Consider the following 16,262-nt stretch of genomic DNA (forward strand, 5'->3'; position numbering starts at 1 on the left):
CAAGCAAGTCTTAGATTTAAGCTATAATTTCACAAGTACTGCTGCAGACCCTTGGCACAAAACCTTTCAAATTCTTTTAACATGGCGATGAATTATCCAGATTTTCTATAGAAAGATTCAGGCTCAGAAAGGTTAAATAACTTGCCCGAGATCACATAGCTAATTTTTTGTTGCACCACTTGACCGTTATAATACTGATGTCAGGAATTAATATTAAGTTATTCAGTAAAAATTTATTACAGAGCACTGTGCACCATCTTTTAGGTTAGGAGCAAGGTATGCAAAGATTACTGAATGCTATGGGCTGAGTATTTGTTCCTTGCCTCCAAGCCATATGTTGAAACCCTGGCCCCCCAGTGTGGCTGTATTAGAGACAAAGTCTCCAAAGGAAAGTGATTAAAGTAAAGGGAAATCATAAGGGTAAGGCTCTGATCCAATGTGATTATTGTCCTGATTAGAAGAGGAAGGAAGACTGGAGTTCTTCCTCTGCTCTCCCGCACTGAGGAAAGGCCATTGTGAGTGCACAGTGAAAAGATGGACAGCTGCAAGCCAGGAAAAGCCCCATCAGAGCCTGACTATCTGGCACTGTGATTTAGATCCTAGACAGCAGCTCAGAGAAGGGATCTCAGGCTCCTCCTCACTGATTATTAACACAACTTCCTCCCAGCACTATGTGCTGCCTTCTGTGGCATGGGAGACAGTTAAGTTGCAGACCCAATGACTGGATGTGGCCTGGGTTCTGGTTCAAGAATGAAACCCTGGTCCTCAGCTGTCACATCTATAAAACAAAGGGCTCCTGACTAGTTACCATTTAAGGTACTTGTCAGAATATTTGGTTCATTTCTCTCCCCCATGCGTTTTGAAAAGTGTGAAACTCCTCCTGCATTTAAAAGTTGACATGTCAAATCTTCTATTAGAGACTTAAGTTTTAAAAAAATATACAAAATTTTGTCCATTAGATGTCAGTATAGCAGAGGGAGGGGAAGGAAAACCAGACAGGTGGAGGAAGCATATCATATGATTCAGTGGGGAATTAAACCATGAGCAATCAGACAGCTTAGGAGAGAGCCTCATGTTCCCTTCAAGTGTACACAAAAAAAGCCTGCAGTAGAGACACTGGCACATGGAAAATGGTCAATCAGTGCTCATTTTATGAATAAATGAATAAATGTATGGACCAACTCCATCACTGACTACTGAAAATTCGACCACAGTCCTAAAAACTCTGTGTGTGTGCTCGTGTGTGTGTGTGTGTGTGTGTGTGTGTGTGTGTGTATGTATCCTAGGAATTGAACCCAGGGCTTCCCACACGCTAGGCAAATGCTCTACTACTACCTACATCCCCACCAGTTTTTAAATTTTTGAGACAGTGTCTAGCTAAGTTTCCCAGGTTGGATTTGAACTTGTAATTCTCATGCCTCAGCTGCCTGAATAGCTGGGATTATATGCATCTGCTACCATACCCAGCTCCTAGAAATTTAGTTTTAAAAGATGTAATTCTTACTGTATTTTGAATAAATACTGATATTTTAAATAAATCATCAAGTGATTCCTAAGTTTCCAATAGAATATAAATAACATTTATTAGCAATTCACTGTCATTCATAAAAAGTAATTTTACACCAGTCCTTTTCTCATTGAATTCTAATTTGTTTTCTATTCATTTCAAGAATTTTATATAATGCAATGTTTTTGTTTGAAAGTATTTTTTAAATTACTTGAAAGTTTTATTATGACATTACATGGTAGTAAAAATTTGACAAAAACAATATACATTGTTTTTGTTTTTTGGTACCGGGGATCGAACTTGGGTCCTTGCACTTGTGCAGCAGGCAGCAAAACCACTGAGCTAAATCCCCAGCCCCAACCAAAACAATATATTACAACAATAAATGGATAAAAATGATGTGGGTTTTTTTATACAATGGGGTACTACTCAGCCATAAAGAAAGATAAACTTCAGACATTTACAGCTAAATGGATGCAACTTGAGACTGTACTCCTAAGTGAAATAAATCAGACACACATGTGCAAACACTGCATTGTCTCTCTGGTGTGAGAAACTGAAAGGGTAAATAAGGATCAAAATGTATAATAGGTCATGTGAACTAGGAAGAAACTGTTCAGAAGGAAAGGGAAATTGTGAAAGGAGGAAGAAGGGAAAGGAAGGGAAAAAGGGAGAAGATTGAGGAAAAGAAAAAAATGGAAGCAAAGCTTTTGTAAATGGGGGAGGGGGGATTGAAGGGAAGGAGGGGGATTGTGAGAACAAGAGGAATCAAGATACATCATGTAAGACACAAGCTCCCTTTTATGAATGTGATTGTTATGTATATTTAAATTTACCAATAAAATTAATTTAAAAAAATTATTGCATATACATAGTATTTTCAAATATATTGATAAATGCTATTTATTGTTGGAAAGAAGATTTCATTTCTTTTTTGTTGTTGTTAAATTCCTTTATTGGTGCATTGTAGGTATACAACACAATTACATTTCTCATTGGGAACTGTACCTTTACATGATGCATCTTGGTTCTTATTTTTTCCCCATTCCTAGCCCTCCCTTCACGCCCTCCACCCTTCCCTATTTACAAAGGCTTTATTTCCATTTTTTCCATTTCTCATCATTTTTCCTTTCCCTTCTTTCCTTTCCCCTACCCCTCCCACTACCCCTATCCCTTTGGACCTTTTCTTCCTATTTTACATTATCGATTATTCATTCTAATCATTGGTACATTTTAGGTATACAATATAATGACATTCATCATTGGAAATTTGCACCTTTACATAATCTCTCTTAGTTCTTATTTTTCACCCTTGCCCAGCCCTCCCTTCAACCCCTCCATTCCTCCCTATTTACAAAGATTTTGTTCCTATTTTTCCATTTTCTCATATTCATCCCATTCCCTTCTATCCTTTCCCCTAGCCCTCCCACTTCCTTCCCCTTTGCCCCTTTTCTTCCTATTTCACATTACCTATTATACATTTTAGTCCTTATTTACACTTTCAGTTTCTCACACTAGAGAAACTATTCGGTATTTATTCATGTGTGTCCTATTTATTTCACTTAAGAGTATCACCTCAATGTGCATCCACTTAGCTATAAATGTCTCTAATTTCTCACTTTTTATGGCTGAGTAGTACTCCATTTTATAAAAAAAACCACATTTTCTTTATCCAGTCTCCAGTTGATGGGCATTTGGGCTGTTTCCAAGTTTTAGCTATCACAAACTGTGCTGCTATGAACATGGGCGCACATATATCACTGTGCTATGATCCTTTTAATTCTTTGGGGAAGATCTCCAGCAGTGAAATAGCGGGGTCAAATGGGACTTCCAGTCCTAGTTCTTTGAGGTATCTCCATACTGATTTCCCCAGTGGTTGCATCAGTCTACATTCCCATCAGCAGTGGAGCAGGGTTCCTCTTTCCCCACAGCCCCACCAGCATTTGTTATTGGTTGATTTCATGATAGCAGCCATTCTTTCTGGAGTGAAGTGGAATCTCAGTGTTGTTTTCATTTGCATCTCTCGAATGACCAGTGATGTTGAACATTTTTTCATATATTTATTTGCTATTTCTACTTCTTTGTGTGAGAAATGTCTGTTCATTTCAGATGCCCATTTTCAGATTGGGTCTTTAAATTTGGGAGGTCTGATCTTTTTAAGTTCTTTATAGATTCGAGATAGTAGACCTTTGTCTGAGGAAGAGCAGGTGAAGATTTTTTCCCACATTGTAGGTTGTCTCTTCACACTGCTGGTGGTTTCTCTTGCTGTGCAGAAGCCTTTTAATAAGAAGAGATCCCACTTGTTGATTGTTTGTGCTAGTTCACGGGCAACTGAGGTTTTATTCATAAAATCTTTTCCTACACCAATGTCTTCAAGAGTTCTACCTAACCTCTGTTCCAACTGATTCAGAGTTTCTATTTTAATTTTTAGATCTTTTATCCATTTTGATTTTAGTTTAGTGCATGGCGAGAGGTATAGGTCTGGTTTTAATCTTTGGCAAGTTGAAAACCAGTTTTTCCAGCACCATTTATTAAAGAGGCTATCTTTCCTCCAGTGAGGGTGTTTGGCTCCTTTATCGAAGATGAGATGGCTGAGTGTGTCTGGCATTGTTTCTGCATCTTCTAATCTGTTCCACTGGTCCTCAGGTCTGTTTCTTTGCCAGTGTCATGCTGGGTTTTTTTTTTTTTTGGTACCAGAGATTGAACTCGGGTCCTTTTGCTTGCGCAGCAGGCGGCGAAACCACTGAGCTAAATCCCCGGCCCTAGTACCATGCTGTTTTTATCACAGTAGCTTTGTAGTAGAGTTGCAGGTTGGGGATTGTGATACCCCCTGCCATGTCTCTGTTACCTAGAATTGCTTTTGCTATTCTGGGTCTCTTCTTGTTCCAAATGAATTTTTGGATTGTTTTCTCAAGGTCTATGAAGTATGCTGCTGGGATCTCAATTGGAATTGCATTAAATCTATATAGCACTTTTGGAAGTATGGACATTTTCACTATATTAATCCTTCCTACCCAGGAGTAGGGGATGTCTGTCTATTTTCTGATATCATCTTCAATCTCTCTTTTCAGAGTGCCATAGTTTTCAGAGAAGAGGTCTTTGATTTCTTTCGTTAGGTTGATTCCTAGGTATTTCAGTTTTTTGGATGTTATTGTGAAAGGAATTATTTGCCCCATTTCTCTCTCAGTGAGTCTGTCATTCGTGTAGAGGAAAGCTATTGATTTTTGTGTGTTAACCTTGTAACCAGCTACTTGACTGAATTTGGTTATTAAGTCTAGAAGACTTTTGGTGGAGTTCCAGGGGTCTTCTATAGAGAGTATCATGTCATCTGCAAATAATGACAATTTGACTTCTTCATTACCTATCTTTATTCCTTTTATTTCTTTCTCTTGTCTAATTGCCATGGCTAATGTTTCCAGAACTATATTGAACAAGAGTGGTGATAGTGGACATCCTTGTCTTGTTCCTGATTTGAGTGTGAAGGATTTCAGTTTGTGACCATTTAGTATGATATTGGCTGTTGGTTTTTCATAGATGGCTTTTATCAGTTTGAGGCAGAGACCATCTATTCCAATTTTTTGTAGGGTTTTTATCATAAATGCATGTTGGATTTTGTCAAATGCTTTTTCTGTGTCTATGGAGATAATCATATGATTTTTGTCCTTGGCTCTATTGATATAGTGTATTACATTGATTGATTTTCGTATATTGAACCATCCCTGCATCCCTGGGATGAATCCCACTTGATCAGGGTGTATGATCTTCTTGATGATCTTCCGCATTCTGTTTGCCAGTATCTTATTAAGGATTTTTGCATCTATGTTCATTAGTGAGATTGGCCTGTAGTTCTCTTTTTCGGTTGGGTCTTTCTCTGCTTTGGGGATCAAGGTGATGTTTGCTTCCAGGAATGAATTTGGGAGTATTGGTTTCCTTTCAATTTCATTGAAGAGTTTAAACAGTAGTGGCAGCAGTTCCTCTCTAAACGTCTTGTAGAATTCAGCAGTGACGCCATCAGGGCCCAGGCTTTTCTTAGTTGATAAGCTTTTAATTACATTTTCAATTTCATTGGTTGATATTGGGTTATTTAGAATTTTTAGGTCTTTGTTCAACTTTGGTAATTCATATGTATCTAGGAATTTGTCCATTTCTTCTGTGTTTTCCATCTTATTGGCGTATAGGTTCTGGAAGTAGGTATTGATGATCCTCTGGATTTCTGCTGGGTCTGTTGTCATTTCACCCTTTTCATTCTTAATTGCATGGATTTGGGCCTTTTCTTTCCTTTTTATGATAAGGTTGGCTAAGGGTTTGTCAATTTTGTTGATTCTTTCAAAGAACCAACTCTTGGCTTCACTGATTTTTTACATAGTTCTCTTAGTCTCCATTGCATTGATTTCTCCTCTGATCTTTATAATTTCCTCTCTTGTATGAGCTCTGGGATTGTCCTGCTAGAAGATTTCGTTTCTATTCCTATTTTGCCGTTTGACAGATGTAAGTACTGAGAAACACTGTGCATATAAACAGACTGAAATGAAGGGCTGTTATAATAAAATCAATTCTTTGAACTTCTGACTTACATGTCAAAAATGTCATGGTAATCTCTCATTAAATATTATCTTAGCAAGTTTATATTCTCCAAATTTGTTGAAAATAAAGAATTAGAAAACCACCTTATTTGCAAAGGATTGATTATCCAGGTACTAGTCAATCAGCTTCTCCATTTTGGGGAAGTGATAAAGACTAAATTATTTCACTTTAACTCCTCATTGTGAGGTGAGTGCTAGGCAAAAGAGATCCTGGCCACGAGTCTGTCACCTGGATGACACAATGTGTCACTAATATTTCTTACCTTACACTCTGCTATGTTCTACATAGACTCCGTCAGGAGCAAGCCATCTTTGAGTGAAATTAAAGGCTGAAAACCTGAGCCTCAGAAAAGTTAGATGGCTTAGCTAAGCTCAGACAGTTATCTCCACCACATTTCATCCTTACCACCCCACCCTATGACGTGCCTGAGTTAATATCAGCCAAAATACCTATGCCTATGAAAAGGAAAAGGAAAAGCATCAAGTTTGGATTCCAGTGTTTGGTGCCTTATACTGGAGGCTTCTCTGAAAGCTTTATTTTAGCTGCCCGCCCCCCTTTTTTTTTTTGTAACAGGGGATCAAACTCAGGACCTTGCACTTGCAAGGCAGGCATGGTGCTACTGAGCTAAATCCCTGGCCTATGTCCCTTTGTTTTGAAGCCGTAGAACAGCAACATCTGATAGCAATATCATGTAACCTCATAAAACATAATTTAAAGTTTTCTAGTAGCCACATTAAAAAAGTAAGAAGAAGGGCCGGGGATTTAGCTCAGTGGTTTTGCCACCCCCTGTGCAAGAGCAAGGAGCTGAGTTAGATCCCTGGTACAAAAAAAAAAGGAAAAAGAAAAGTGTGTAACTAACATTTATATAAAGCAATATTTTCAAAATGTATATATAGATAAAACCATTACTATATAGAAACAGATGCATGTATTGAGTCCTTGAAGTTGGGTGTGTTTTACACAGATGCTGAATCGTAATTCTGACCAGCTGCATTTTAAGTGCTCACTGGGCACATGGGATTGCTGGCTACCGTGTTGACAGTGTAGACCGATCACCAGGCATACACTGTAGTATGTAGTATGGGGATGGCTGAATGTGGGGACTGCCCCATTGGTTATGCCCAAAGCAGGCTGTGGGCAGTGTGGGCTATAAAGAGTTAACCCCACAAATGGCTTGTTTTGAGAAATGAGTCTGACCAAAGCCTACGTGATTAGATAACATGGCACCCAAGGTCAGTGACTCACACCCAAATTTCATTCCCAAAATTAAGAATACTGTGTTTCTTTTTTTTTTCTTAAGAATAGGAAAAATTTATTGAGAGAAAGATAGCTTCTGTCTAAGAGAGACATAAAGGGGCCTGGAAAATGGGTTACCCCAAGAATACTGTGTTTCTTCTCTTACAAGTCTTGGCTGTGTCAGCAGCATATCCCTAACAACCACTCATAGCCCTCTCACCCTAACCTAACTATGATGTCACCAATAAATATCAGCATCTTTGGCTGCCCAGGGTCTTTTGCTGCTTGCTCAGCACTGGCCAACTTGGCTCCCCATTTCTCTCTTTAATTCTGTCTTTGAGTTTTTCTTCTTGCCTTGGACCACAGCGGGAGCAGAACCCACTGCAAGGGTCTCTAATAACTAGTGCCAAATGTGGAGGCTTGATTCCATGAGGGACTGCCTGCTTGGTGAAGGCCACTCAGAGTGGATGAGGTGTATCAACAATGCACTGCCCTCGTGTGATGAATGAACTGGGTATATCCAAAGAGGAAGCAAATAAGCAGATGAGAAAGTAGATAAGCAGATAAATGCTTCAGACAGGAGTAGGAAATCAGCTGGGATTCAAGCAGGGGGTAATCACTTTCAGCCCAAGAGCAACATTACGTCCAGTTACTCCACAACTTTTATAAACAACAAAAAATTACACAGTACTGGCCAGCAGCACAAAAAAAAATGCTGCAGGAGATAGTTAAATATAATTCTTGGTTCCCACAAATAAAAACCTTGGATATGGAACTTTGAGAGCATACCAGAAATAACCTCCAGACAGCTCAACAAAGAGGAGAAGTTGTTTCTGCTGAGACCTTAACTGAGTTCTTGACAACTTTGAGCCTTGTGTGCTCCATGGGGCCCTTACAACCAGGCCCAGGAGCTTCTTGAGCTTCTGCTCCATGGCAATCCACTGATGGTGAGGACCTTTTGGTTTCAGTTTTAGAACAATTGTTTGTCAAATCTGCTGTCTGTCACACAGTGGGCTCGCCCCTCTCAGGAAATGTTATATCATTACAGGCAAAACTCAGTGCTGCTCCTTCAGAGGAGGTTGAGTTGCCTTCCCCTTTGCCTGAGTTGCTAAGAAGTGGGAGTGGAGGCATGAGGGGAACTGCTTGGCTTTAGTACACTGGGATGTGCAAGCATGGTGTCATGGTCAGAGTCCGGAAAAATCAAACAAAACCCATGCATGAAAATAAATGGAATGAAAACAGTTGGAGAGTATGGAGCAAAACAGTGAGAAAAATACTCCTGGCCTTAAGAGCCCCAAGGCCAGGGCTGTGCCATCAGCCTGATGATGCCTGCAAATGTCTAGAAGCCAAAGCAAAGTTGAAAAACTGCAACCGCACTCTGCCAGACATAAAGAAGTTTTACAAGAAAAATCAAACTACAAATTTTAGCTAGTTGATAAATGTACTTTTGGTTTCCAATGTGGTTTAACTGGTGTGCTTAAAGCATTTCTTATACATTGCAAATTCTTAAATTGTAATTATAGGGTTAACTTGCTCTTCTCTCTGTTGACTTAAGGTAAGAACACGAATTCAAGGTTAGTATTGTGCTATTGGCAACCAGTCAAATTTAAAAATGTAACGATCTGAGAACAGAAAGGGGAAAAAGGGACACTTTAAAATCCAAAGTACCTACAACCAAGTTTGTTATCAAAGGTTTATAGTAAGTGAGACAGAGGACAAATATTAAGAAGGTTATAAGTAAAGCAGATATATTTTTGTTTTTTGTTTTTTTGTTTTTTGGTACCTGAGATCGAACTTGGGTTCTTGTGCTTGTGAGGCAGGTGGCGGAACCACTCAGCTAAATACCTGGCCCAAGGATATATGTATATATATGTATTTTTTTTTTGATACAAAAGAATTTTGTATGGTAAAGGCTTTGTCTTGTTAGAAGGATAAAAAGAGAAGATAATGACAAGACTGAGAAGTTTATGTATGTCGAGAAAGTGTGTAGAACTGATTTATCAAAGGAAATATGTGTGTTTGCTTGTTGGTTTCAAGTTTGTTATAGAAGACTTATAGTGAGACAAAAGAAAAGGTCATTAGCCTAGGGCCCACCTTGAAAATTGTGTTTGCATTTACAGGTATAAAAGGCTTTCATTCCTTCTGATTCTAATTACAAGAGATCTCTGTTAATTGACCTATAAAAAGTTTTGACTAGTCTTATTTATAGTTATAAAAATTGTAAAAGGGTTATTATAACTCAATTTGGCCAAATATATCTGAGGGTACTCTAGTTTTAGAAATAAATTGTCTTTTATGTGTGTTTGTCTGTCCAATCTTACAGCTGTTTTGTTTGAGATCAACAGTTTTTTCCATTTTAGATTTTAAAAAAATATTTGCCTATAATTTCAATTGGCTTATAGATACATGCTATTAAAGTTAAAGACATGCTTTTTTCCACCAGGTTGCTAGATGATCAAAATGATGTCAAGATTAATTTTACAAATGCAATGCATATTGTTGTCTGTATATAATAACTCAAAAATTTTTCATTGGTTAAAAATAATGTGTTAATTGTTACAACCTGGTTTTTATAGGTTATTAAAAAATTTGCTAAAGTAATTAATTGGAGACCTTTAGGCTTGGAGGGACTGCTAATAGGACTTCCCTTGATGAATAAAGGAGCAGCTGCCTGGATATATTTTCCAGCCTTTATTCACTAGGGGGACTCCAATAGTTGCCATAGCCTTATAAAAGACTTACCCCAATATATATTGGTAAACACTAATGTGATATGTTTACATTGCTCATCTTCAAAAGGTTAAATTTTCTGTGGGACAAACAATAAGATTTTATTAAAAAATGCTTTTGGTACAAAACTAAAGGACAAAGGGTTTCATATAATTGTGATACTTACTAGGCTATTTTATACTACAATGAATATTTAAGTGTGTTACAAAGATAATGTCATCATACTTGTCATGCTAAAATAGTATGTGTGGTTCTTGATTTTAAGTTTTTTCCATAAAACTATGTAACTGTTATCACTTAACATTTTATAGGGGTTCAACTACTAGAACAACCATGGTTAATAAAAATAACAGTCCTCTAACTATACTTTATGTTTCAAAGTGCTTGATATCCAGGTAAAATTATAATAGTTAAGCTCATGCTAATGTTATTGATCTTCTGGGTGTTCAACAACTGAAGTTTAGAGACCAAAACTAGAAAGATAATTGTGCTAAGAAGATAGCCAGTATTTTGGCCCTGGCCCTCCAAGGTTAACAAGGACCCAGGACATGAGAGAACATTTTCTATAAGATCCTAAAACTTTAGTGAGTCACCTAACCTCCTGAGCAAGGATATTGTTGGACCCCAAAATATAAGAATCAATAAACATAATGTGTGCCAAAGGAGGGTCACCCAGAGGGAAAAATCTCCCATGGTTTTACAGAAAGCAACATGGTCTAGCAAAGCTGTGACCCATCCAGACAGCTGACACTGACAGGAGCTGAGAGGCTCTATACATGATTCCAAAGTAATGCCTGAGGAGACTTAACTGACCTTGACAGAAAATAAGATGTTAATTCTAATTAATATATATCTCATTTTAACTTGGTCTTGAATGCCCAGGAGAAAAGGATGAGTAATAGATATATAAAGTCAAGACCATAGTAATAAAACTAGACATAAGAAGGGGCTCCAATTGCTGACCCCTTCTGGCAGTTTCCAGATATTGATAGCAGACCACTGTTATGGGACATTAGAAAAAATTATGGTAAAATGTATAAGAGCTCAACAAGAGTTTTAAAGCTTTTTAGCTAAAATTGTTTTTTAAAATTATTAAATTTTTAATCTTTTTACAGCTAAAATTAAGTATGACAAAATATCAGACTTATAGATAACCTCCATTAGTGAAGGAGTTTAAGAGCCAGCAGGTTATAATTGCTGTTTTAGTCCCTTAAGCAGTTTCTAAACATGACTCTTTCTCCAACCTGCTTTTTCATTTTAGTGCTTATACTGTATTATACATGTTCTAATTTCTTAAAAAATTTGTTCATTCTTGCCTATAGGCTGCCAAATTCCAAGTGATAACATAGATAAAATCAATAACAAATGTGCTAGACTTTTTAAAAATCAAGATCCACCAAACTGACTTTATAAAGAGTTTATAATTATTAAATTACAACATGATTTTTATTTGAGGCCTATTAAATTAGCTCCTTAGAGAGGACCACTAACTGGTCTTCCTTACATCGACCTTTCTCAGCTCAAAGCAGTTAGATAGAAACTGTGCACCTTCTCTCCTAAGCACAGTTGGGATAGCTCTTTAGAGGGAGAAATATTATGGACAGCTAAGTCATTTAGATACATTATAGGCCTCATAACCCACAGGGACAAGCCATTGTTTGGCATGCTCATCTTTCCCTAAAAACACAGTTACATAAAAAATAGGGGAGTATGGCTACCTCCACAAGCTCAGTTAGGTTTTGTTACTTTCTCTTGTTACTCTCATTTTAAATTTTTAAAATCCACTTGTGGAAAGAAAATATACTCCATCAAAACTCCATTGATATAAAGATAAATCTGCAAACATGTCTTAGATACAAGGGTTGTCAAAGGATGTCCTAACTAAAAGGTAAAATGACTCAGTACCATTAATAACATGGAGGGCAGAGTATGCTTGTGTTCCAATAGAGAATAGACACTGTGGCTCCCATCCTGGAATGTACAACCATGGACTGAGACAGGAGTTCACCAAAAGCAGTGCAATGCACACCCTTACTGAGAGCCATGTGGAGACTGCATACCTTCTAGCCTGCAATGGCCCTTGGAGCTGCAGACTTGATGTGCCACCTGCCACTGAGACCCAGGAGTAAACACGCCCCAAGGACAACCACAGTTCACCCTGATACAGCTGCTGCAGTTTCCAAAAGGAGAAGGGCTGAGGTCAGGTTGACTCACATTCAAATTTCATTCCCAAAATTAAGAATGCTTTGTCTCTTACAAGCTTTCCTTGCATCAGCATCGTATCTCTAGCAACCACACTCTCACCCTAACCTATGTCACCAATAAATATTAGCAGCTTTGGCTGCCCAGAGTCTTTTGCTGCTTGGTCAGCACTGGCCATCCTGGCTCCCCATTTCTCTCTTTAATTCTGTCTTTGAGTTTTTCTTCTCACCTTGTGCTGTAGCACTGAGTTGGAGATTGGATCCCGCCATGATCAGATTCCACCTGGCAGCTGAGAGGTAAGTTTTACTTTAGGAAAGGAAGGGTATGTTGAACATGAAGAAAGTGGCTGGAGAAAAGACAGGTCCATTCATGGCCTCTCACACCTGGGAAAGGGACTTTCCCCCAGGCCTGGCTCCATCCCGGAGACGAGATCCCTCAGATGAAGACCACTATTTAATGTAGATTCTAGCTGCCCAAGCCTTTGGTGTATGTATGTATATGTATATATATATATATTTATTTTGGTACTGGGGATCGAACTTGGAAACTTGCACTTGCCAGGCTGGTGCCGGAACCACTGAGCTAAATCCAAGGCCTGCCCAAGCCTTCAAGAATGATGCAATGCTGATGAAATTATATGGCCTTATCTTCTGAAGGAGATCTAGTCAACTGTCCTGAAATTCTGGACCAAGGAAAGAGTGAAATATTGTAAGACAAATTAGCAGATCCAGGTCCTTCTTGTAAAGTATATCCTGATATGATTTTTCAGGGTAAGACTGACACCTACTTTAACACAAGTAGACTGGTGTAGTAGAGTTGATATTTTTCTCTCTGGCTGCAAAATAAGAATCACTGATCTAACATCAGACAACTGGTGGAGGTGAAGGCATGGTAAGTGACACCAAGTGGCACAGGATCTCTTCATTCCCTTTTTCTTACAGTTCTGGGGGCTGGAGAGTGAAGTCAAAGTGGCAGCCAATGAAGTTTCTGGTGAGAGCCACATTTCTCCTTAGCTTTCAAATGCCTGCCTTCTTGCTGTGTCCTCACATGCAGAAGGGATGAGAGCTCTGAGTCCTTCTCCTCTGAGGGCGCCAGCCCCACCACATGAGGGCCTCAGCCTTATAACCCTTCTCAACCTTCATCACGTCCTACACCCTCACTCCAATAGAATCACACTGGGGCTCAGAGCTTCAATCTGCAAATTGGGGGTGAGGGGGACATAGTTCAATTCACAGCCGATGCTAAGGTATTAGTTACGAAACTGCATTTAAGATGGTCACACAAATTTGTCATCTGCCTGGATTACTTCTTTAGGATAAAATTCTGTTTAGCTGGAGACAAGTATTTTCCAGACCTCCAAGTTTATGAATTAGGATTGCATCATTTTCTTATCTCCTTCAGTATAACATAGTTTCATTTTCATGATAAAATAAATTTCATTATGACCCATATATAAACTTCTCCAATTATAAACTTTTAGGTAAAGTTTTGGGGGTTTCCAGGTAAACTACTCTACCACTGCAAGGTATTTTTAAAATTGGACTCATTCCTCCTCTTTTTTGTGTTAATAACTTTTAGCCTCAGAGCTGCAAAGGCATACTAAGTTTTTGCTCTATTAAAAAAAAATGAGTATTCCATAATCAAGAGGCAAGCTAGGAAAAGGAGTCTTTCAAATTAATGCTTGGGTATTCAGAGTGGTTAATTTCTAAGCGAAACTAACAATATTTTCTTTCAAGGCTGGGTACAGTACATGAACCTATGAAACTAGAATCAACTAAAAAGTACCTTTCCTGTGAATACTTTAGAAATTGATGTACATAATACATTTGAAATCTATTTTTTATTTCTGTAGCATTGGGAAATTCCAGAGTAAAAATATAAGGTATATTGACCTTGTGATAAAATGTTTATTGCATTAGAAATAGAGGCTATGTATCCAACTTATACTAAGTTCCTTAAAGAGGACAAAATAATAACAATGAATAGTTGGTACAACTAAGGGGTGGAATGTTCAGTGAAAAGGAATTGCAATCTTTCATATTTCAACTATTCAAGGCAGATCCCTGAAGTAGATGTATGTATTAATTCATGAATCCAAGTATAAGTATTTACAAATCACAATGCCATCATATTATGTTTAGGTGCCTAATGTTTGATATGAAAAAGCTAGAAACTAACTAGAATTGTCTCTAGCAGCACTATCATCTAGACTTCTACTTAAGCTCACAACTTTTTAATATTATTTACTCATCTTCCTGTAAGAATAGGCTAGTTATTATAATTTAGTGAGTGGGTTTTTGGTTTTGCATTACTGGGGATCAAACCCAGGAGTACTCCACCCCTGAGCTACATTTCTAGTTCCCCCTTAAAATTTTTTTTTTTTTTGTACCGGGGATCGAACTTGGGTCCTTGCATTTGTGCAGCAGGTGGTGAAACCACTGAGCTAAATCCCCAGCCCCCCTTAAAATTTTTTTAATGTTGAGTCAGGGCTTGCTAAGTTGTCTAGGCTGGCCTTGAACTTGTGATTCTCCTGCCTCAGCTTCCTGAGTCATAATTTAGTTTTTTACTTAGTCTAACCCACCCATATAGCTAATAATTTAGTTCTATAATCTCAGTAAAAATTAACATATCCCTAGCATGTTAAAAATGTGCACATGGTAAAGTAAATGTTTAGGTATTATGTATACTGTAAAACATACAGTGGAAATTTTAAAAGATGAGACAAAGATGAAATAATGTTTAACTGAAGTACAAAATAACATGAGTGGCTATGGTTCACTATTTTGGAAAGTATTGGTTTAACTATGACATGGTGATTTGAGTTTAATTTTCTTAATATGACTTTATTTTTTCAAGAAGTTTAGATTTTAAAAATATGAGAAGATAGTAGTTCCCATCTGTCTTGGATTACAACTTCTCTATTTCTAATATTTTACATTGCATGGCATGTATTTCAATTAATGAAACAGCATTCATACATATTATCACATGATCAGGCCACATGGTTACTTGGTTCCCATGGTTAAAATCCAGTTGCAAACTAAAAGCAGTTTTCCAGAGGATGACAGGGCTTTGCTCCAGGCTGAAGGGTTTGTGTTGTAATTCATCTACTGATGCCTGCCAAAGACAACACAGCTTCTGAATGTCACTGCCACTTCCATCACCACTGAATCTGTGATCACATGGCCCAGCGACTTGCATACTAGTCTAGACCTCTGGTAGGCACTGAGTGTCATTTTTTAGCTGTTACTGTTGTAGGGGGGCACAGATACTTCACCTTAGAAGTGATGTTGATAGTCTCACGTGGGACCTAGAAATTTCACTGAGATAGAAAGCTTTTGAAGTTTTGGGGGATTTACTTCCTACACTCTGACATGCAATTATATTACCAGTAAGTCCACAGTGCTTGCTACTTCCTGCCCACCAGGACTAATCAGCGTATCTTCAATGTGAGGTTCTTTAGAAGAGGAAGGAAAATGAGGCAGCTATGGACTAAATTATAACACAGGGTTGAGCTGATTTATCTGTGGTAGGGCAGGAAGAAGGTATGTAGCAAGTCTTGTTAGTTGAAAGTAAATGCCCTCAATAGAGACAGCTGCACACCTATCAGATGTATTGATTTGCTCAAGCAAGGAAACATCTTTTCAAAACTAACAGTGAAACAAATCACAATATGACTAAATTTGAGACTCCAATGTCATTCTCCTGGAGCCATCTGTGTTCCGTATATGCCAAGTAGGTGAGTTGAAAAGGCCTGTAGTATTGTCAACTGTGCAACTTTCAAATCTTTGACAGTGGCACTAACTTTTGCAATTCCTTCAAGAAGTGACCTGACAAGTAAGAATAATGTCATAGGTCTGTCACTAAGACAATACTGCTTTAGCTCTACTGGCCATTGTAGTGACCATGACCACCTACTTTTTGTCAATTAAGTACCTTTGGTTTCTGTCACTCTGGAATCTTATTACCCTCATTGCATTAAGGAAGCCCAGTTTGACGGTCA

At 38.1% G+C, this 16,262-nt stretch overlaps 1 long non-coding RNA gene across 2 annotated transcripts in view; it reads right to left on the reverse strand.

Annotated features, from left to right (window-relative positions):
* LOC101699314 (uncharacterized) overlaps window positions 1–16,262 on the reverse strand; it is a 44,107-nt gene that overhangs the window by 26,260 nt on the left and 1,585 nt on the right. Inside the window, exon 3 of one of the 2 annotated variants that reach the window (XR_002395141.2) lies at window positions 2,957–15,376. The exons of the other annotated variant lie outside the window; for it this stretch is intronic. This is a non-coding gene — a long non-coding RNA (uncharacterized LOC101699314). Of the gene's footprint in view, window positions 1–2,956; window positions 15,377–16,262 lie in introns of those variants that run through there. 2 annotated transcript variants of the gene reach the window in all.

This window comes from Heterocephalus glaber, unplaced genomic scaffold (assembly GCF_053883595.1).
Source record: "Heterocephalus glaber isolate CG9 unplaced genomic scaffold, H.glaber_assembly_v1.0 deba00001538, whole genome shotgun sequence".
Classification (NCBI taxonomy): domain Eukaryota; kingdom Metazoa; phylum Chordata; class Mammalia; order Rodentia; family Bathyergidae; genus Heterocephalus; species Heterocephalus glaber.